This window comes from Zeugodacus cucurbitae, chromosome 2 (genome assembly GCF_028554725.1).
Source record: "Zeugodacus cucurbitae isolate PBARC_wt_2022May chromosome 2, idZeuCucr1.2, whole genome shotgun sequence".
NCBI lineage: Eukaryota > Metazoa > Arthropoda > Insecta > Diptera > Tephritidae > Zeugodacus > Zeugodacus cucurbitae.
The window spans coordinates 57,614,729-57,638,556 of record NC_071667.1 but is presented as its reverse complement, the minus strand read 5'-3'; the positions used below and the strand labels follow the sequence as shown (position 1 = coordinate 57,638,556).

The 23,828-nt window shown below is 35.6% G+C and overlaps 1 protein-coding gene and 1 long non-coding RNA gene across 2 annotated transcripts in view; one reads left to right on the top strand and one right to left on the bottom strand.

Annotated features, from left to right (window-relative positions):
- Positions 1-23,828, bottom strand: part of LOC105214550 (uncharacterized) — a 93,151-nt gene that overhangs the window by 53,504 nt on the left and 15,819 nt on the right. The gene's annotated exons all lie outside the window — the stretch shown is intronic.
- LOC128924152 (uncharacterized) lies at positions 22,279-23,807 on the top strand. The gene is made up of 2 exons (XR_008472844.1): positions 22,279-22,401; positions 22,471-23,807. It is a non-coding gene; the product is annotated as an uncharacterized LOC128924152 (long non-coding RNA).

Below are 23,828 nucleotides of genomic sequence, written 5' to 3'. Positions count from 1 at the left end.
GGTTTATTAGTTTATCTTTCAATTAACGTCGAGTTTTTTTTTTAATTTTTCAATTTTTGGTACCATTTTCAAGCCAAAATGACGATTTTGGACGAAAAAATCGACCTATTTGTTATTGTAAAATTGTTAGTAATTAAATCGTTAGATCAAAACGATCGATGCAGTAGTTTTTTCTGTAGGCTGGTCACCGTCTTTAAAAATGACATATTTGGGAAAATCGATTCAAAGTTTTGTACACTCAGCGCAGATAGCTGGATGTACCGTTATTCAACCTGCTGTAACTTCGTTAGTTTTTCTTCGAATGACCTAAAACTTGTAACACAATATTCTTGATATACACTTCCCACTTTTTTAATTGTTCATTAGAATTGCTAAGGCACTACAACAAAGAATCTTAGTAATGTTTGACAACATATGACCGCGAACGTTGCAGACGTCGAAACGAAATGAGATTTCGATCACCTGTAATGAGTTATTTCAAGGTTTCAACCAATAAAAAATGAGTGGAGAAACGGATATTGACCGGGCCTTATCCCTGCTATAGTCACTTCAACTCATTACATTAAGGGTTGTAATTAAACTATACGTCATCTTCTCTTCTAGTTCGAGTACGTTTGAATGAAGCTTTTTGCTTAGGAAAGTTCTGCATGGAGTTTTTGCTGTTCCTCGGAATTTTGAAGCTTTTGCTTTCGAGATATCGAGCAGTAAACTTGTCTGTGTTCAAAGATTTATCAGACTATACTTTAAGCTACAACAAAGACAAAACCAACAACATATAAAAACTTTATCGGAATTGCCAGCTAAGGCTACTATGCGACGTCAGAAAACAAACCTACTAATTTACTTTCTTTATAACCTTTCATAATTTTCCACAATAAGTTCCCTTAACTATTTGAAGCAATCTTCCATTAACGCAGTTTTATTTATATTTTGGTTATGGAACGCATTGAAGAGAAATCCGTAGCCAACGGCGAGAGATCTTCTGCGAAGAGAACATTGGATAGAGATAACAACCAAGACTCTTACTAATAAATAAAAATAGAAGTCGTGGAGATGCAAGGAGAAATTAGCTTACTAAAGGAACCAAGGTCCAGACCCGAAAGCATAAAGAAATTACAATATTTTTTTCCTAAATAATCTGATACAAATTTGTGAAACTTCGGTGCTTCATTTAGTTTTATATTAACAAACAATAATGTTTTGGACACACGGGAAAAGAACCTTTGACACTAGAATAAAATTATTTTGTTCCTTGTTGCATGTTGCAAGACTATTGACTCATACTGTGCCACCATATCTATAGCAATAAAATTCTATATTTTTCATTGCACACGAACAACAACAACGAAGTTCATATATAAATAGTAAATGTATACAGGTATGTACTATAAACAAATTTACACTTTCTAAGCGAGTTTGTGACTGTTGTTTATACAAACGTGTGCCTTTCACAATCGAAAACTTATTCGGCAGGTTAACATCACTTCACTTACAACAAACAACAAAAATACAACAAAAGCCAAACAAAAAACCATTGCAGCACAGAAAATTACAGTTGTAAAAAAGCCAAAATCATAAGAAGCAAACTAAATAAACCACAAAAGAAAAAAGTAGAAACAACAAAAAAGTTTACAAGATTGCCAACAAATGCAATGAAATGCTCAAACGAATGAGGCGCAGAGCGATTGAGCACCGGGCACCACTTCATACTTACAAACTTACGAAACAACGCGCCACACAAGCACACAAGTACTCGAGTACGATCGTATGAGTCCATTTACTTACAACCAAACGAATAACTGTGCACTGCGAAGCGTGTGCTGCACGCTTCAATCAACAACTTAATTCAATTAATTTCGAAAGACTCGCTAGCTAGCAAGGAAACACGCTAGAAGCCACCGCGAAGCGCAAAGGCGATCAAGCCGATCGGCAATTAAATTCAAACACATTAGAATACCATTATCACACCGAAACCGGATGGTTTAGTGGGGTGACGTGGGGCATCGTGCGCTGGGTGAACGCGAACGCCAGCCGATGGGTGTGTAGATAGTGAGCGTGCTGTAATTGTAGTTGTGATTGTTGTTGTTGTAAAAAATAAAATGAAAACAAAAATTGTGCACAAACATTTTGTGGTCAATAATTTGTTGCGGAAAATTCGGTGCCCTAAATGTCTAAATATGCGCTACGCAATAAAGTGAGCGTGGACAATTGATGTTGGCGACTACATATGCGGCGACCGCGTCGTGCAACGAGCCGCGAATTTCCGCATAGTCAATTGATCGATAATGAAGACCGCATTCGAGTGAGTGTGAGTCGTCGAATGTCTGAAGGAGGAGGGAGTAACGGAATATATATTCTTCAAGGTACATACATATGTACTCAATACAGTGAAACGAACCCTATCCCGTTAATTATATACACTGGTGGTCACATAATTAAGGACACTCCGTTTTCTTTTAAAATATTGGTTTATTTTATAATTTAAAAGCGACATATTTTTTTAAACTTCAGTTACCATATTTATTATCTTCTAAGGTATAGATTTATTGAAAATTTAACGAACAAATTGTTTCCCATCTGAACCAAATAAATTAAACTTGGATTCATCGCTCAACAGTATTTGTTTCCAAAAATCTAAGGGTTTTCCGATATACTCCTTTGCAAATTTAATATGACTCTTTAAGTTTTTGTTTGATACGTGCTGTTTTTTTTTTTATTGCGATTCAAGAAGACGACATCTGATGGTTCGTGTTAATACATCGTTGGTCAGTTGATCCTTTATCGTGCCAAGAATTTGCCTGGAAGTTAAAAAAGGATTCGCCTTGCAAACTCTACAAATTACACGATCGTCCTTTGAAGTAGTTTTTCTGGGCCGTTTTTTTCTTATTTTACTCCCTGTCCTCCGTAATGAATCAAAGCATTGATTTTGAGCATAAAAGTTCCTTCGCTACGGCTCTAATGGACATTTTTTCCTTCACGTACTTGTAAATAATCATTTTCCTCAATTCTGGAGTACAACTCTTTTTTCGACCCATATCTAACAGTTATTTTATTTGATATTGAATATTTAGTTAATATACAAATGATTTATACAACTTACCGCAAGTTTTTGTGTTACAATAATAAAAAATCCAATAAAAAAATTGGTGTCCTTAATTATGTGACCAAGCACCAGCACACTCAAAATACAATAAATTCATCAAACCGCCGAATTTTAGTAAAAGTGTCTAAATTTGTCACTCAAAAACGTGCTACATTTTTGAGCACAGTTATAATATACCGTTGCAATTCACAGTGGGTCTCTAGGCGAAAATTTAGTGCTAAAAACATTGAACTGAAACGCGTGTTTTACTCAAATTTATTTTGTCCCTAATTATGTGGCCACCAGTGTATATCCCAAGAGTTCAAACATCCTCCTTCATAAGGGAATAACCCGTGCAAAATCGAAATTTGTATTCTAAAGAATGTAATAGCTTAAACTATTAATTATTCAGACGTTATGTTCGATGCAAGAAGTCCCTATGTGATTTTGACAATCTCTTTGCTTGCTTATCATATAATATTAGAAATCTCTCTCCTATAATCCAACCCCCCAAAACCTTTAGGTGACGCCAAGGACTACCCCTAATGATCTGGTACAAACTGAGTTGGCTTACAACAGCAAAAATAACTGAAAGTTGGGATCCATGAAAATCAGTTCCCACGACAGTCGGGTCTACAGCCGGAACGGAACCGATTATTTTTGTTAAACCGACATCATTCTTCAAAAGTGGATGTGTGGCTGAGCTGTGGATCAACACTTGCGATCGGTTACTTCTCTACCAAGAGCAGTCTTTCTGGCCCTGCAACAGCAATAGTATTTATAATAAATTGAATCTCGGAGAGGAGTTGTATCATAGATTTGAGCTTTAGTAATTGATATTTGTGTAGAGAGAATAAATAAAAGAACCAAGTACCGTCGTAAGAGAAGTACATTAGTTGTCATAAATAGATATTAGAGGAAGACAATTTCATTCAGCTCTGGGTATATCCAGATTTTATAATATTAATAAAAATTAATGTTTAAAGATCTCATTCATATAATGACTAAACATGTTCTGAATATTTATAGATTCTTCAAACAAGTTGATTTCTTGAGTATCGTTTACAGCCATTTCACAATATTCAATTATTTTATTGAATTAAGTTATTATTGTATTATTTATTTTTTTACGATGATATCATACTAAATGATTGCCATTTGTGCTTTGTTTTGTTATTAAACACTGAGTGACTGGCTTGTGTTGATGCTTTGTGTGTTCGTTTGAAAGACGCTCTTAATAACGAAATGTGCGCAAAATTCCAAGTTTTTAACTGCGCGTACATACAAACACGTAATGGCGTTTAGTGGAAAAGGTGTTGCTTGCTGCAATATTATTAATTAATTCTTGTCTCGGTTCTGCTCCAGCACACTCATTCACATTCACATAACTCACACATATCGCACTAATAAAAATTCTTTAGGTGAACTAGAGCCAAACTAATTGATTTATTATTCGGCATTACAATAATTGCTGCGAAATTGATGAAATATTTTTCTGCTTCGAGGTTTACAGCAAATACCTTTTAATGTTGCGCATTTCAATGCCACCATTTGTGATTACGACATCGAAGTTAATACATAAGATTCGATTTACTAATAACTTTTGAGTAACTGCGATTGATTGGCGTTGTAGTCTTATATATATTTGTGGACATCCAAATAACATATTACAGAAAGCTATGTTTCTTTACCAATACTAAAGGTGACCTTCAATCGCAGGATCAAAACAAACCACACAACCTGTAATTTACTCTTAAACTTAGGGCTCGTTATAAACCCAATATGATCTATATAAACAAGCTCAATAATAACAATCGATAAAGAGTCTTCAAATTATCGCTTTGAAGTTTTAATTAACCATCTTTAATATCAATATTGCGAAAAGGACTTTAACTATTATTTAACCTTTAAAATATACCACTTTTCACATTCCGTCAGAGGATTCAAGACCTTAAAAGATACCATTAGATGGTATTACCCAAATCTTTCATTAATTTCATTGAGGCTAACAGAAAGATTTGCGTTTTTTTTTTTAGAGAATATCCTGATAAAACGAATCAGCTCTTAAGTTAATACAAATACAATCTACAACGCCGCAAAGGAGAGATGCTGCTCCAAAAACTAATAGTCTATGAACCATATAAGGAAAATATATTAAATGTATGTGCTGATATCGAGCCTAAAAGTTGATATTCCGAAGATTTTTGTATGTCATTAGAATGGTTTCTGAAATTTTACATTTCTTAATAATAACCAAAACTTCATACAATTTTTAGGTTCTCTTTCATCATCTGGAAGGAAGCCTGCGAATGGAAATTAAATTTTCACCAAAGTGCAATATAACCTGATCTATGTTCTGTAGTTCTCTATTAAGTTTTGTAAAGTAGTGAAAATGCTCCAAAGATTTTATGACATGATTGCATAAGGGGGCTCAATAAGTTCAAAAGAGAGATTTAAACTATCGAACAATTGGAATATAATTTTTTGGACAAAGTTTGTCCAATATATCCGGCGCTAAAAGAGGCGACCAGAACTTACTCAACTACCAGAAAAACTTACGTACTTAATAGTCTCGTATTAATTTTTTAGGTAAAACCTTCTGGAAAATAGTGAATTAACATTAATATAGGGTGATCAGAAGCATGAACCTAATAATTTTAAAACAAAATAAATATTTAATGCGATGTGTGTTCAAAAAATAACGGGATTTTTTTTTTTTAAATTGCAATTGTTAATTACGTTTAGATATAGATGCCCCTGAAGTACGATAATATTCTCAGCGGTTTACACTGCTTACGTTGTCTGTAGCTGTTTTTATATACTTAAGGATTTTCGTTTGCTAAAAATCACACTTCCTGGCTAACGATAAAGAGAACCTTAAAGTTCCGAATTTTACAAACATACGGGAAATCGTGAGAGAGCTAAAGGTTACCCCCAAAAAATTGCATAAATGCATAATATCAAATGGGGACTATTTAGAACTCGACAATATGAATGTAAACTAATGAATAAATTTTTTTAACATATTTCGTATATTAAAGGGTTACATGGGTTTCGTGGTTTCAAAAAATCGATTTTTTGTTTTATTAATTTCTACAACATCTCAAGAATATTATCCTAAATTTTCAAGTCGATCCGAATAATAGTTTCGGAGATACAGCCTTTGTTGTTACTCAAAACTTTAAACGAGTTTTGCACGGAACCGTGTTTTCCGAGTCGGTTATCAAATTTTCTCGAAAACTACTCAACCGATCTTGATGAAATTATAATCACAACTAAATGTCAACCAAATTTAACCGAAATTTTTATTTTTTTATTTTTTTGGTTTTTTTGTTAAGGTTTGTTTCGTCGAAAAAAGACCTTTTTTCATGAATTTTTTTAGAAAAAAATATTGGTGTAGGTTTATTTTACTTATTTTTATATGAAAGTACAATATTTGAAGGATACTTAAAATAAGTTTTATCGAAAAATAGCGAGGAATAACGGATTTATTGTTGATCTCTGCAGGCACCTCGAAAAAAAGGTTTTGGGCGTGACCAGCCTACAGCATCACTGGATCATCCGAAACCAAAAAATCAAAATGCTTTCTTTAGTTTATTAGTATATCTTTCAATTGACGTCGAGTATTTTTAATTTTTCAATTTTTGATATCATTTTCAAGCCAAAATGACTGAGATTTTAGACGAAAAAATCGACCTATTTTATTGTAAAATTGTTAGTAATTAAAATTTCGACGTCATTCGAGAGCTATATATGTATATGTAGAATATTTGTTCAAAATTTCAAAACGATCGATGCAGTAGTTTTTTCTGTACGCTGGTCTTTAAAAATGACATATTTGGGAAAATCGATTTAAAGTTTGGTAATTCAACCTGCTGTAACTTCGTCAGTTTTTCTCCGAATGACCGAAAACTTTAACACAATATTCTTGAGATGTTGATGGTTCAGAAAAAAAAAATAAAAATAAAAGTTGTCAAACCTTACCACCACTTAAGCACCACTAAGAGAAATTCTAAACTTTTATTTGCTAAACCATTAAAAAATTCTAAGCTATTAAACTCCGTAGTAATAGCTTTCACATTTCTATATGAACTTCATATTTAAAAGAAAACAAAAAATCGAAGAAAAGTTCCCAAGTAAACACATATAAATGAAATGAAATTAATTATGAAGTAGTGAGTTTACGCGTAATTATGCTATTTAAAACACTCGAAGCACATTCTCGGTAGTGTTTGTTATCTCTGCATGCAGACAGACCCATACATAATTCACAGAGAATAAACGTATTAAAAGAACAACTCGCAAAGACCACTCACTGTAAGGCCCAAGGCAGACAAGCCCACCAGAGTCATACATACAGACACACACACGGCTACGTTACAAGTTGCTGAGTTAATTAAGCAGAAATACAACAACAACAACAATGAAAGCAAGAGAACCTGTTAAATAAAACAAAAAGTTGAAAGTTGAGAGAGGGCTAAGCAAACATTTGAAATCTAAATAGAAAGCATATCATATGAGCGTGTCTCCCAAGAAGGTATGGAACACACACATATGTATGTAACTGAGTAGATCTACTACTATGAGGTGTGTACATAAATCAAAGCGAAGAAGGAAACCAATTTCGGAAAGTAATGTAAAAGTGATGAATTTGACGAAATGCTTGAAGCATCTCAAAATAAAAAATAATAATAATAATAAAAAATCAAAGAAATTGTTAATAAAATAAAGCAATAAAGTTCAGCAACATGAAAAAAGTGTCTATAAACTAAAGCTTCATGCGAAAAAAAACGAGTTTTTACTTTTATTTTCACGAGCAAGTGCAGACGCTTTAGATGAATGTTGAGTGTCTGCGACGACGACGAATATGGCTGCAGTGCGCCACACTTGAGCATTTTGGGACTTTTGGACATTTGAAGTGTACCAAAATGTTTACAACAACAATAACACCATTGAAAAACAATTAACTCTTGGTATTATGATCGCCAGAGGTGCACAAACGTACAAGTACGCTGAAGGTCTTCGCGCTTGCAGCTGACCAATGACCAGAGATGGAGTTGGGCACAACGCCTTTCGTCATGGTGGGGGGCTTTACGAGTACGCCTGCAAAGGTACACACATTAGAGCAAAGTTTTTGTTTTCGTTTATAGCGCCACATTCATTTACCGTTTGCTCGGATGTCTGTATATATGTATGTTTGTTTGTATTTCTATGTGAGATAAAGCGCGCAATCACTACTGGAAATCTCGACCGTAGATCAGTATGTCGATCACTGGAGTCGCACTCCATCTGCGTAAATACATATATGTTCATACGCCTGTAGATATGTGAGTGTACTATTTCGTGTGTGGGCCATTGCGCCTGCAAGCGTCGTGCTTAATTATTATTTTCTCATGTTTGTGGGTTTTTAATGTGTGCTCAACTCAATAGCGGTTGGTTGCTCGCTTTTTTGAATGCAATTACAAACACACACAAGTATATACATATATACTATTGTTTTGCTTGATTTTCTGTACTGCTTCATATTTAGCACTGTATTTGTTGTGTAGTGTTTTCTTGCATGGCACTTGACCGACTGATGGACTTGGTTAGTAACTGGTTATTCTGTGAGCAATGTACATATGTATGTACTTATGTATGTAATTGACCAGTGACTGACTGTGGTGCTGCTCATGGTCATTGCTGTTATGGCGTTCATCTGTGGGATGTTGACGACGTCAAAAAGTGTAAATACAATAAATATAAATGGTTTTATAGAACAACTAAATTAATAAATTTCATATGAATGCATACGTATGTAGGTATATGCGGTTGACAGCGGAAATATATAAAAATACTAATTAATTCGTTATTATTCCAAATTAAGACTAAAAACTATAAAACAATAATTTTTCACGTTTGAAATCAGAATTTTTCAAAAGTAGAATATTTTACAAAATGTTTGAGCTAATTAGTGGTCATAAAAAGCTCTCTATATTGGACTCATTGCATCATAAAATATCTTATATATTTTTAAGGGTACCCCTGACGAACTCTATTAGCTACCGTATTTCCAAAACAAAGCTAGAACTGAGTTATGAATGGCTACTTCTCGGGACTGTAGCTGATTTTAGAAGTTTTTTTAGTATCAAGAACAGATATTGCAATAAAAAGATCACAAAATAAAAGGTTCTGGACCAACGAAGATCGATGAACATATCAACATTATTAAATCAATTAGGACCTAACTTCCTCTGTCGGTGTTGCAGTGTAGTAAAACACCGCTAACAACTTTTTAACGCCATATTCTATGGATTTATGGGGATCTAAATTATTTAACAACCAAATCAGGTTTCACGATTCGAAAATTTGGTCACATAAGAGAAAATGTTGGACCCCTCTGTAGACTTCTTTGACCGTGCAGCATCTTATATATTAGGTCGCAAATATCTCCCGTCCGCTTTTTTTCTCTTTCTTCAATGCTTTCTAAAAAGTGTTACAGTGATCGGATTTAGTTCAATTATGCGCCACTTTTCACAAGTCTTTATGAGTTCAGCTTTACGTTCAACATGGACAGGAACAGGTGGTAATCACTTGGCGCTATATCCGGGCTAAATGGTGGATGTGATAAAACCTCTTACCCAAGTTCCCGTAACTTCTGATAAGTCATCAACGAAGTGTATGGTCTGACGTTGTCCTGGTGGAACACTACACCCTTCCTGTTGGCCAATTCTGGACGTTTCTGGTCGATCGCCTGCTTCCAGCGGTCCAGTTGTTCGCAGTAGATGGTAGAATGAAGTGGATAATTCCCTTCCAATTCCACCAAAAACACAGCAAAACCTTCCTGGCCGTCAATACCGGCGTGGCCACTGTTTGGGACGATTCACATTCAGATGGTTTAAAATGGTTTGGTGACTAACTCCCATCTCCTGGGCGATGTCACTACATGCCGGTCTATGGTGTCGGTCCATGTGAATCGTCGAAACCATTCCTCCGCAGTTCAAAGTGAGTGTACCATCCTCCAAAACACCATTAATTTCACCGAACGTTTCTCAAGCGGTTTTGCCTTTAACGAAGGAAATCTTTAAAATATCGCGAATTTCGGAACTCCATGTTTACATGTCTATAACTGTTGAACGCAATATCCAAACTAATCATGCATAGCGACGTTTTGTAGTTTATGTCAAGACCTTTCAAAGCTTTATACATAGCCGCGAAAAAAGACAAAAAGGCGGAATGGAGATATTTGCCAACCTGTTATACTAAATACTCTCGAAATTAGTTAAAACCCCTGAAAAAAGGTATGCGGGGGGTTTTCTTAAACACAAAACCTTGAGTTTAGTTGGTGACCTCTATTAGATAACAACTAAAAATCATCATATTATTCCTTGAGTAGTTTCGGTTCAAGATCTTTTAGATAGGTCAACAAGGACCCATTCCTTAACACTTGATTCTCAAATTAATATAAGAACATTGTGGTCATACGCCATCCAGGCGTTTATGCGGGATATTTCTAGGCGACAACGTTTTATTTTACTATTTCCATCGTCTACAATGATCTTAATGCCTCAACGTTAGAAGAAGTACATAGTTATAGATAGTTTATGATTAGTAGTTCGTTAAGGAAACCAACTAATTGACTACATCATGTTGACCTATGCCAGTAGAATAAAATTTTGAAATGAAAAACTTAAAAACTTTATTGAAATACACACCGAAGAAATGATAGAAATAGAAGATCAAGAGCGATAATCTGTACTTGACAATGCCAACAGGTGTTTGTGTTTACTTTATAAATAGCTAAGCTTAAGCGTTTTATTGCTACTGCGCTAGATTTATCTTGAAATGGTCATTACGGATTTATCTTAAGATATGCATATGTAGATGTACATACACCTGTACTTTTAACGCCAGTAAATGTTTACAGACACTTGTAAGCAGCTAAACACCGATAAGATAAGCGATCTTGTTCTTATTAAATAACCTTAAAGAAAACTAACACAGTGAGGATGAGACAAATATATACATATGCATATATGCATATCTGCTATGATGAGTCTATATCTACGTGAAAGCCATAAAGTTTATTGGCCTTCTCGTGGTGAACTCTTCGAGCAGCAGGTAAATCAATTTGTGTGAATTGCAAGCACAGCTAAACATTCAGAAAAGAGGTAAAAGACAACGAATACAATAATAATATTCCATTTCGCACTTCAATTATTGAGCAGAGCATAGAGAATCATGGTTAATTGGTTGTTGCTGCAAGAGTTGCTGTGTGAAATGATTTTCTTTCCTCTGTGTTATTCCCTTTTGTAACTGCTTGTAAAGTGTTTCCGATATATTTAGGTGCTAATTAATTACGTGTACATATGTATTTATATAGGATATATACTTTACAGGGTGTACCATCTTTTATGTTGTTAGGTCTACAACTTTGCTTCCGCAGTTTTCCAATAGATGTCTCTAGGGTCAAGTACTGGTCGTTTAAATCGATTTTTTTATATCGATCTTGGACATTTGTGTCAACATTAACCTAACAAAATTTGGTAGAGATCTGTTTGCAACCCAAACTTATTCTCAACTGAAAATGTCACTTTTTGAGCCGATTTTTACGTACGGTGTGGCTGTCCTAAGTGAAAAAAAGCCTTAAATTTACAAAAAAACGGCGGAAGCAAAGTTATGGACCTAATACATAAATATTGAATAACTTTGACATGGATTGGAAACGTTTCACATCGGAAAAAGACGCCCAAACAGTAAAATGCATCTGTCGAATCCATGGGAATTTGGGAAACAGTCAATGGTAATGGCTATCGATGAATATGTACCAACTTTGTTCGCCCTTAAATGGCTGAAAATGTATTGAGGATTAATGGTTTCAAAAACACAGCACAAACTGTCACACTGTTATAAAAACTACTCAGTTTCTGCCACCCAGACTAACCGTATTTCCTGAAAATAAGTGTAGACCAAAAATCCTCGTAGCAATGCCAAGTTCAGAGCAAATATTCTTACTGAAATCATCCACATAATACTCAAGATGACCGAAAAAGTAAACTAATAAGTCCAAATAAATTGTGAAAAAAAAACAAATTTACTGATTGTAAGTTAATTATAATTTAGTGAAAATAATCGACACACCCTGTATATAAACCAAAAAATGCTGAGTTAATTTTATGTAAGTGTAACTAAAGATTTTTAAAAAATATATACTTCCTGTGCCGGGAAACTATTTTAACAATAGATTTAGGTAGGACACTCTGAGAAAAAACTAGTTTTCTGATTATGAGGGTGGAAAGTTTGGGAACATGATACATAACCTTAATAAAGAGAATAAAAAAATCAAAGCAATGCGCAATAAAAATTATGGATATACAACAAATAATCTCAGAATATGCCATAAATTTCAATTAAGATCTCGCTTCTGAGATGCCTCAAACACAATATTATTACACTTACCCAAATATGTTTTTTTACAAATAAGACATCAAACCTGATGGTAATCACGGATTTCTATGTTTTAATACCCAAAACATATTTGTATGTGTACACATACATCTGACAGTACATAAGCTCTAATGAATTTTCTACTAAGACTGGTAGCTTGTAAAGTTGTTTTTCTGCTAGCTTACAATTAGTAAAAATTTGTTTACACTTCTTGTTGTTCTGCTACAATGCTATCTACAACAATGCTAGACACGAATCAGTGCTGCAACATCTGTTGAGCATACCCCACAATAAATCATACTAAGGGCAGGTTAGTTGTGAAGAGTTTCGACGGTTTTTTTAAGGTTATGGTTGAAAGTAAAAATTATCGAAAGAATTTGAAGTTGTTTCCAAGAAGAAATGCTTGGATCCTTTTTTGGAAATAAATTGTTATACATATAAGGAATATATGGACTGGCCTGATCTTTATCGATTATATAATTAGCCGTCAGACTGTTCGACCTTAGCTAAGAAGTTCTTATGCAAATTTTTTTTGATGTCAAAAATAATTTCGATCTCTAAAATATCCTGGAGAAGAATTCAAATAATTTTTATATTTCGAAATTGATAATTCTTACTGGGAATACCCTCGAAACAGCAGTGCAACTTTACAGTGCAACCAGTTCCTTTTTTTTTATACAGCAAATATTTTAAAAATATTAAAAACATCCATCCAACAAATAAACAAACAAATAGACAAGCAACAACCAAGAACAACCAAAACTTTGTTGCACAAACACACATGGGTACATAGAGTTATCAGACCGCTCACTGCAACCACCGAAGAACATAAGATTCGACAACATACATAAGCCATAAAACACCAGAAAATTAGAGGCAACAACTACAGAAATATAATCAGCAGCTTGTTGTTGTAGCACTGTCGTCACCATCAGCACTGCGCATCATCACCAACATTGCCGTTAAGTTCGTTAACAAAATTGCCGCCAGCTAGGAGTATATGCATTAGAGAAGTCCAAAAGTAAGGAAAAAAAATCGAGAGGTGCAAGCTGCCTTAGCAACAACATGCGCTGTGCCTGCGGATGCGGACGCTTCACTTTGACTTTGGACGAACGGTCTTGTATGCAGCTGTATGGCTGAGCGTTGGGAGTCATTGATCTTTGGACTGCATGTATTAAAGGTATATGTGTGTATTGCAACGAAAGACAGATGCTAACTTGGATATCGCCAGCAGATGATATTGCTGTTCTTGCTGTACGCCGGCAACCGCATTGCTGTTCTATGTTTTACTGCGCGGCCCATAAAGAGCAATTGTGAGCACCGCCAAAAGAGGAGTATGCACTGCACAAAGATGAAAGGCTGCTGGAGGCAACGCGCCAGCACTGGCACCGGCACCAACATCACCACCAGCAGCAACAGCAGTTGCATTGGCGCTGACACAACAGATTTTTAAATACCCACCACACAGATGCATACACTCATACCAATACATATATATATATATATAAACACATCTGTAGTGGTCGTTTTAATAATCCCTTCTGGCTGGCTGACTGGCGGTTACAACAATGTTTCGCGTTGTCCTCACAGTTCAAAAGTCATCAACATTTTCCGCGCTTGTCTTTGCTGCCGCACTTTTCCTTATTGTTTTTAATGCGCTAGCCGTTACTGTTGGTGTTGTTGATTTTGTTTTTGTTTTTTTTGCGCTCCATGAGTGCGTTGCATTGTCTGTGGCATGTTGCTAGTTCGTGAGTTTATTTGTTGCGAAAATAATTGTCAGCATTAATTTAACATTTAACACACAAGCAAAAGACACTGAAAGCCTGGCAGACGGACGGACGGACAGACAGACAAACGGGTGTTGCTGCCCAATAGGTTGTTTAGCGGATCAACTACAGCTGTTGGTGGCTGTCGGTGTGTGCAAAGGCGCACTGGGTGTAGCGCATAGCTGGCGCTCACGTTTTGTGGGCGGAATTTGTTAAACATTTAACGTGGACATTTCGAACAAAATGCAGATGTAGACATATATAATTCGTTTCCGAAAGGCAGCGCTGGGAATTAGAGAAATTTGGACAACGTGGTTCTATAGATTCTTTCCATTTTAATATAAAAAGAACAACCAATCCAACTGATATGCAACATGTAAACCTAACCTAAAATTTCGTCTTCCAGTGATTAACATATTCGAAGTCAAACCACCACCCATTGCAGACGAGCACGAGTTTCCTTGCGAAACAAGGACGACTCTAGCGCAACTTCGTTTTGGATATCCAGATCCTATATATCCAGACTCGACCCGGCATACCAAACACATGTCCAACATGCAATGAGTCCCCGCATGACACTAACACCCTTTTCCTTATAGTCCGACCCTGTTGAAACAGCTCGTTTCCTGGACTACCCGTTAGATGACCTCAATGACAACTAGAGTTATGTTTTCCCCTCCAATTCAGGTTTGGATAATTGTTACAACAACAACAAAATCGTCCAAAAAATTAAGGTTTAAGTTTTAGGATGAGCTCTGTCGTCGATTACCGCTAAATTAACGTATTTTCTTTAAACTTCGGGAATGAAAGGCCGACCTAAAACAGAAATCCTGCTACAGCAGATGAAAGGTACGCTTCAAGATTTCTAGACGACATAGAATAACATCAAACTCATCATCAGATAATCCATAGATTCACGACCAACGGCGAACCATTAGATTACGCGGTCAAACCAAAGAGAAGTGTCAGGAGGAGGAAGGAAAAGATTCCATTGAGAGTTGCAAAACGCAGCGAGACGTGTGGGTCCAAAGAATAGAATAGAATTGAATCCGCAATGTGTGAGTCCCCGGAAAATCTAAGTTTGAAACTTACAGAAGGTTTCAATAGCGGAAATCCAACAAAGAATCATTCGAGGTGTCAATTGAGACAGACTTTCCGACTTGCTGGGAGTACGAACTATGTTAGAAAAAAAGTCTGTAAATATGTTGTTTACCTTGGTGCCAACTTGCGAAATGAAAAAAGGATTGTCGTCCAAAATCACTTACTATTCTGCTAAAGAGCCAAGCAAGCAAATAAGTTGAAATCTTTGAGAACATTATCAAGTTTGCTAAGAACAAGCGTCTACTCTGAACACGAGGCACATGCACCTTTACTAAATTATGTTTTAAGCACGGAGTCTCATATTTCTCTAAGCATACAACCGTTTGTTGGTAGGTACACTTGTGTTTATTGAAATTTCGTTAGAAACACTTTATGTGGTTATCGCTGGCCTTTAATGCCGCTGAAGACAATAAAAACTGCAGACAGCAGCAAGTTCGGCATTTAAAGCAACGAAAAACTCAAACGCTGTGGTACGATGAGAAAATATAACCAAACAATATAAAACAAAAATAAAAAAGAAATGCGAAAAATAACTTATGAACTCTGCCACAAACTGGTTTTGTAGGCTGTTTTTGTGGCCCAAACGACGAAATGAACCGCAGTGCTGAACTTAGCGCATATTGCGGTATGAAAAGTGGCAAGGAAGTGGTGGCAAGTGTGCTACCATTTCATTGATATTTACTTTTAGACCGGCGCAGTTTTTTGGCGTACCTTCTTGCTTGGATCGCTGGAGATTTTTTGCTTAGTTTAATTTTTATTTTTTTCATTTATGCTTGGAATTTTTTCCGTTGTTTTAAGATTTTGTTTTTGCTTCTCGAAGCGAGCAAACAATTTCTTTTCCTCCAACAGACACTCATTGACCGCCACTGTCATTATTATCTCCCTGCGCCGAGTGGTGTCTGGCTTGTCTTTCGGGGCAGCGCGCTATAACTTTTACAGCGCTTGCTTGGTACTTCAAATGGTATTTTTTTGTTGTTGCGTTTTCTCGTGCTGACTGTTGAGCAGCATAGAATTTATTTCCAACTTAAGTAAATGCGACTTTATCGCGAAATGCCATCCTGCATACATCCCGAAGGCAAAGTGAAATGTGCGCATGCGCGCCGCTGATATTCAACAGCAAGTACTCGCAACTAAGCCAGTGCAGGCGTGCAGGCAGCTCTTGCATTTCTGCGCTTGCAACACATGGCAGTATGCGCACTGAAGTGTTGACTAAAGCTTTGATTTCTAATGGTGCAATTGTTGTTGTTTTTACCGATGTTTTTAGCTACACTGTTTTCATTTCAATTTTTTCGTTTTGCCATTTCGCTTGGTGCCCCTTCGCTACACTCCAACATACATACATACAATTTGTTGCTTAGTTTGCATCACATGTTGTTGTTGCTGCTGCAATGCAATATGGTGAAATGTCTGCGCAGAAGATGCAACAAAGAGATAAATGCGGTTTTGGTCTTTTTGAAGCTCACTAAAAGTAACAAAAACAAAACGGTCCACAAAACAACGACAGCAGCCACAATAGCAACGTCACATACGTACAAACAAACACACACACACATATACATATATACATAAATGCCGTCACAAAAGCCACAGCAATTGCTGCCAAATTGTTTTTATGTCTTTTCTTGTGCATTTGCATTCAAGTTATTTTGTGCTGAGATCTCTCTCCTCTACAAAGACGCGTCCGCGCTCAGTCCGTTACTGGGTTGTCACAGCTTCAGCGGAAATGTAAATTAGAAAAACGTGCCCTAGCATAGGTCAATAGAGAAGTAGCATAAATGGCACAAAATATTTAGGGAAAATCTAGTTCTTTTTTGTTTGAAGAAATTAGTTTCATGCATATGCTTCATAACATTTACAAGAGCGTAGACGAAAACTCCAAAAAACAGTTTAAAATCCAAGAAAAAATTATGCAAGAAATTTAGAAATTTTCTATGGATTATTTCTTTTTCGTCATCTGATAAAGAATCACAAAGGTTTCCTCTGACATAAGACTTCATATTGGGTGCAATATTATTGATCGAACTTTTATTCCCTTTTTGTACATATACATACTTAAGGGATGTTTTATTGCTATTCTTTAGTCGCAAAAAATTATGTGTGAAGGTCCCAATATTTTTTTTTGAATCGTTCGAGTACATATTGTATGGCCTACGATTTTGATTCGACATTAGATGCTAAGGTCATCATGTCAGCATAGCCCATATCACTTTATAACTAAAAACCATGGAGAAAGGGTTTTCGGCTTGTTTTGCTTTAGAGCTTAACAATATCCCACATTTATTAATACTTCTTGAGATCGTGGCTTATACATATATGATGATATTGCTTGGAAAAAGATAAAACCAGATCCGAAACAACAACTTATACACGACACACTAACAGATGATAGTTTGCCCATCACTTGAATAGATGATGGCAGACCTAGAAAGATGTAGACGGAACTACCAGTTCCACAGTAATTTCTAGAAAAGTTTAACTTACAGAGAAAAAAGATTTTTCTTAGATTTTTCTCTTTTGTGTCGATACTTCGATGCTATTTTTTAGAGGTGTAGTTTTCAATGAGGCAATATTTGTTCGGAGTTGGTCTTTTTAACAGCTGTTACTTGTTTTTTTTGCCATTTCATAATGAACAGATTTACCCCAGAACAGTATATTTTTTTGTTGAAATACGGCCTCAATTGCTGCAAAAGTTCATGGCCTTAACATTATATTATATGTATTTAATTTTACCTCGAACATCACATGTCTAAAAAACACCCTTTATAATGAAAGTAAATGCTTTTACTCCCTCCTGTGTCAAATAGTGAAGATATTGGCAAATTCAACAACGAAAAATTATTTTTTTTAGAAAAGTGCGCTATTATTCTTCCCCCCGTGAGAGTGGATGGCTTGTGACACGTCTGACCCTGGTTTTCAAATTCTCAATGACGATGAAATTGTTGTAAGTGTGAGAGAAGATGTTGAAGTGGAAGAAGAACTTTCTGCTGATGTTGAAGTAGACGCTGGACCATCAGCTAGTGAAGCATTTGCCGGCCTCGAGACTGCTTTGAAGTGGATGGAGCGTCAGCCCGAATGTGACCACTTGCAACTGCTCACCGTCAAGCGAATGCGTGACCTGGTTGCCCGAAAACGGTTGAAGACCGCAAAACAGCTTACATTGACGGAGATGTTTAAAAAACAATGATTTTTATTTCTAAACTTGTACTTAAGTACATTTTATTTATATTTAAAACATGTGAAAATTTCATGTTTCTTTCATTTAATTCAATAAAAAAAATAGTGTAATATCAAAACGTAGCTTTTATTCTCTCCAATGGCAATTTAAAAAAAAAAATCCGATTATCCGAATATTTGATTATCCAAATGGGACCCGGTCCCCATTAATTCGGATAATTGTAGTTCTACTGTAATAAAATTTGTTTATACTTGGATAATATTTAAAAATTCTTTAAACAGCTTAACTCTCTCACACGCGAATTAAATTGGGCGGGACTAAAATGATAAAAAATTCAAAATCCTTTGAATCCTGATTCATTAGTTATAGGATGTCCTAGTTACAGGATTGCCTATAGGCAACATTGGACATGAAAGGGTTAAGTTCTAAAAAACTGTAAAATAACATCTTCTTACGTCCTTCAAAGCTACAAATTTGAATATCAAATATTATATAACAAAATAATATCAGTGTACAACAGCTAACCTCAAAAAACTGCTCTTTAAATTATATACAACTCTGGAGCACTAGATTAAACCTTTGTAACAGCTCTTAAGCATACCAACAATAAACCTAAATATTCTCCATAAATTTCAATATGAAAATATAAATATATATGCATTTATTTGTGTACATATTTCCAAAAAGTCCATAAAAAGTTTATAATTCCGCATCTAATAAGCTTACGAAAACTAACTGTACAACAAACAACTAAAATGCATTTATTCTAATTTTTAGAGTGAGTGGTGTGTCACAGAGCAACATATGAACAACATCGACTCATCAACACAAAAAGCCGAAAATGCGCCGAAAAAAGTTTCCCAGCTGCAACGGCGCGTTGGTAGACACCAAAATTTCACCGCTTTGATTTGTTGACACTGCGTGGCCCACATTAACTACATACACGATTATCATAAGAATCACTTCCATGGCTTTAACACTCCACGCTAAGCGGCTTTTCTCAACAAATACCACTTGAAGAACGCGCTAAGGTATGTATGTAGGTAGTTTGTATGGCTAGACAACTGGAACCCTTTAGAAAATTTCCATTTAAGCAATTGAGCAAATGAGTCATAAATGTTGCACGATTGGATTGCTGCGTGTGTGTGTGTGTCTAAATAAATTTGTAGTCTGAGACTTGGCACGCCTTTACGGCTAGTGACAGTGTTCAAATAAATAAATATATTTGTTTGTATGTATGTCTGTAGTTGCAGCGACAGGTAGAATAACTACTTTAGTAGAGGAAATAAAAATATAAAATTCTGTATAAGTATGTGTTTTTAGGTATTAAAGTTAGATTTTATTAAACGCCCGTCAGCTGGCGGTAGCGCACAATTCATGCATTGCCAAGCTGTTTGCGCTTATAAATTCAACTTTGTCGTAGAAACCTGATTTTTTTCGTTTTTTTTTTTTAGAAAAAGCTCCTTCCAGCACTCCATCGCGCAGCGTGTGACTCAATTTGCGTACAATAAACATAAACAATTTATAACGAATAACACTTGAACACAGAGTGTTATATATAAATATATACATATATGTAAATGCTGCCTGTAAGTTTATTTGCTATTTGCCATTTACTTGGCGTAATTTATTGCATAGATTTTCATACAAACTGCAAGCCAGATATATTCACGTATTTCTATGTATGCATGGCATGTGTGTTTGTATGAATAATGCAAATTGGTCGTCTAACTGATTGCAAGTAGTCGATAGATAGTTGGCCCCAACGCCTGCCTTGGTGACTTTTAAAGCGAGCGAGCGCTGGCTAATACTCATACAAATTGCATGCTATTTTCTAGGTCTGTGTGTCAGTACGAGCTGCTACTTAGGCACTAACCATATTCCAAACACACACACACTAGTATTCATATATATATCTACATACTAAATCTATGTATGTGCCTCGTTGTTGTTGCCAATCGGTTCCACCTATTTAATGACGGTAATTGGCACTTTAACGCGGCGGGATGCGCTTTGATCTCACCTCACAACGTTGTCGATTGGGGAAATGCTTGAACGCATGCCGCGGTGTTGCTGCTACTACAACAACTGCTGCTGTTGAATGCAACTCTCCTCCTGCTAAATGCCGATAAGAATCATGTTGACAGTATTTGCCTACTGGGCGATTATGACACGTAATGCATTGCTTCAATCGTTATAGATCAAGATCGTTTGATGAAGTTGTTTTGGAGGAATTTGTTGTTGTTGTCGGTGGAGGAGTTTTATGATGTATTAGAGGAAATATTTTGGTTTTCAGTTGGAAAAGTTATATTAACACAAATACTAATGCAGAAGATAGATATTTTGTCATTCACCGAAAAATAAGACTTTTAAAACCATTTCAATATAGAAATAATACAAAATCTAAGTTTTTATAGATCGGTTTGTTAAAGCCGAAATAGAGGCCAATTTCATGTAGTCTCTATGGAATATTTCACGTAGTTAATATGTAGAACTATAGACAACTTATAAGTTCTCTTTTCAAGGAGAACAAGCTAATAGCGTTTTTAGACGGGAGCTAATTGATCAATTAACCGGCCTCTGCTCGATTAAAACGCTTATTAAGATCGATTTACCATACAAAATAAAATCTCCATTTATTTTTAATTAATTTTAATCGACTTGAAAATCAAATGCAACTCTGCGACAAAAACGTACAATATACGTTCTTTGTCTATGATTGGTTGAATTTTTTGATTAAAAAAAAGCTACGGTAGATGTCGCCGCTAAAAAATATTAATCAGCTGATGAAACATACCAACGTCTTAAGAAAAGCAAAAACAAAAATATATAACAGCCGATCGGTTATCGAGTAGCCGGCAGTTTAAAAGGCAAAAAAAGGTTTCTCAATAAAAATTTTAATTAATCAATTAATTTAATAATTAATTTGGCTGTCTAAAAACGCTATAAGAGTAGTTAAGCGTTTATCAGTACTGACTAAGAACGATAGCATAATTGACAAAATAACTAGTAGTAACTTAAGGGCTATGCCAGCGTAACCCGGTTTCGTAGTTTCTTTTGGATATAATCAGGTATATTTTCAGCTATTTTTTAAGATTTTTTTGTTACAAAAATATTGAAAAATAAAATTCAAAACAAAATATTTTTAAACATTTTTATTAAAGTTGAAGGTATTTCCTATACAATGACCTATGATTTTTGAAAAATATCAAAAATTAACAAAATGACGTAGTTCTGAAAAAAACTGTAGGTTAAAAAAATGGTTATTTTTTAGCCCAAAATTTACAATTTTCAACCAATCAAAAAGTTCGTAGGTCATATATAGTACATATATTCAACAATACTTAGTATCAATTTAAAGCCGATCGGTCAATTTCTCGTTGAGTTATGATGTCAACAATTTCGAAAATGTCGTTTCGAGAAAAACGCGTTTCAAGTTTCGACTGTAGCGGCTTATACCAGCGAGCAGTCGCTCTTTAGAACGCTATCATTCAAAACCTATTCAAGACACGACTTTACCGCTTTCTCAGAATATTTTTGAAAGTATAACCTCTTCGGTCCTCATGTGCAGTCTACTGGACATTCTTCAAGTATCCGTAGAAATACTTTAAAAATACTTTTTGAGTTTATGACCATTTGTGCAGCCAGCTAGACGTATTATTTGTAGTAAAAACCCAAAATTTGTTCTCTATGCTGGCAATACTGTTAAAAAGAGCGCAATGAGTGTAGTCAGCTGAGCGAAACACAGATTTTGTAAAGTGCTAATGATTAATAGTAAAAACTTTGAAAGCTGTGCAACCAAAAAATTCGATAGTGTGATTAATTTGAATCTAACAATTACAATAAACAAGGTAAGGTATAGATTTTGTCACTAACTTTGTTCTATTACCCATATTTTTGCCCATATATTTCATGACCAGCCCGCTGCACATTTGTAACATATTGTCGGATATGTCGGACGATGAGGATGACGAGGAAGAGCGAAATGGCATAGATTTTGAGGTAGAAATAATTGCGGATTTATTAGAGGAAGAGGAATCTTTCCCACCCGAAGTTCTGCCACAAACTCAAGTCCGAAGACTTAAATGGTTTTCAAAAAGCTTTTCAAATTCTTCTGAATGTTCCGACGTAATTGAATGGGATGTTGATAATAGAGAGATGTGGACACCTTTCAATTATTTTTCAGAACACTTCGACAATAACTTCTGGAGCTTAGTTTCAGAAAAATAATATGTATGCAATTCAAAACAACCGCAATTTAAACTCCACTCCTTCTGAGTATAAAAAGCTAGTAGGCGCTCATATTGTTGCGGAGTGCATGAAACTTCCAAGGATACGTATGTATGTATTATCGAATAAAAGTCCCAGCCATCACACAAATTCCCAGAGACAGACTTTTTAAGTTGCGAAATCACATGCATTTTGTTGACAACATGTAAGTTACCGCAGAGGAAAAAAAAGATAAACTTTGGAGAGTTCGACCAGTACTAGACGTTTTATTGAAAAGGTGTAGATTGATTCTCAAGCCAAAAAAATGCAGCATCGATGAGCAAATGATTCCGTTTTCAGGAAAAACAAGCCTTAAGCAATACGTAAAAGGCAAACCAAATCCAGTAGGATTGAAAACTTTGTTCTAGCATCCCCTGATGGTTTAATACTGGACTTTTTTATACACCAAGGAGCAAACACGTGGCCCGATGGAAAGCCGAATAAACATTTGGGAATTGGTGGTACTGTTGTACAAAAACTTGCTACAGATCTCAGAGAAGGTAGTGAAGTATTCATTGACTGATATTTCACCTCTATAAATATTCTCGAGCATTTGTTGGATAATAAAGGAAGAGGTAGTCACGAAGAGTTCGCTAGGGAAGATGACAAATTGTGTGTTGTCAAGTGGATGGATAGCCGCTCTGTGCTTATAGCTTCCACGTCAACTGGATCGTTACCCCTACAAACTGCTCGACGATGGGATAAAGTAAACAGAAAGTACATTAACGTTGATTGTCCACATGCAATTTCAAGCTACAACAAATACATGGGAGAAGTAGACTTAGCGGATAGGTACGTCTCTTACTACAGGATTGCAATTCGCACCAAAAAATGGCCTTTGAAGGTGTTTTGGCATTTTATCGATGTTGCCGCGGGCAACTCCTGGGTTATATACAAAAAAGACAAATATGCATGCGGTGAACACAAAAAAAATATCATGGATTTACTCGATTTTAAATTCTATATCGCCGAATGTTTAATTGCTGATGCTATACTGGAGAACAGCGCA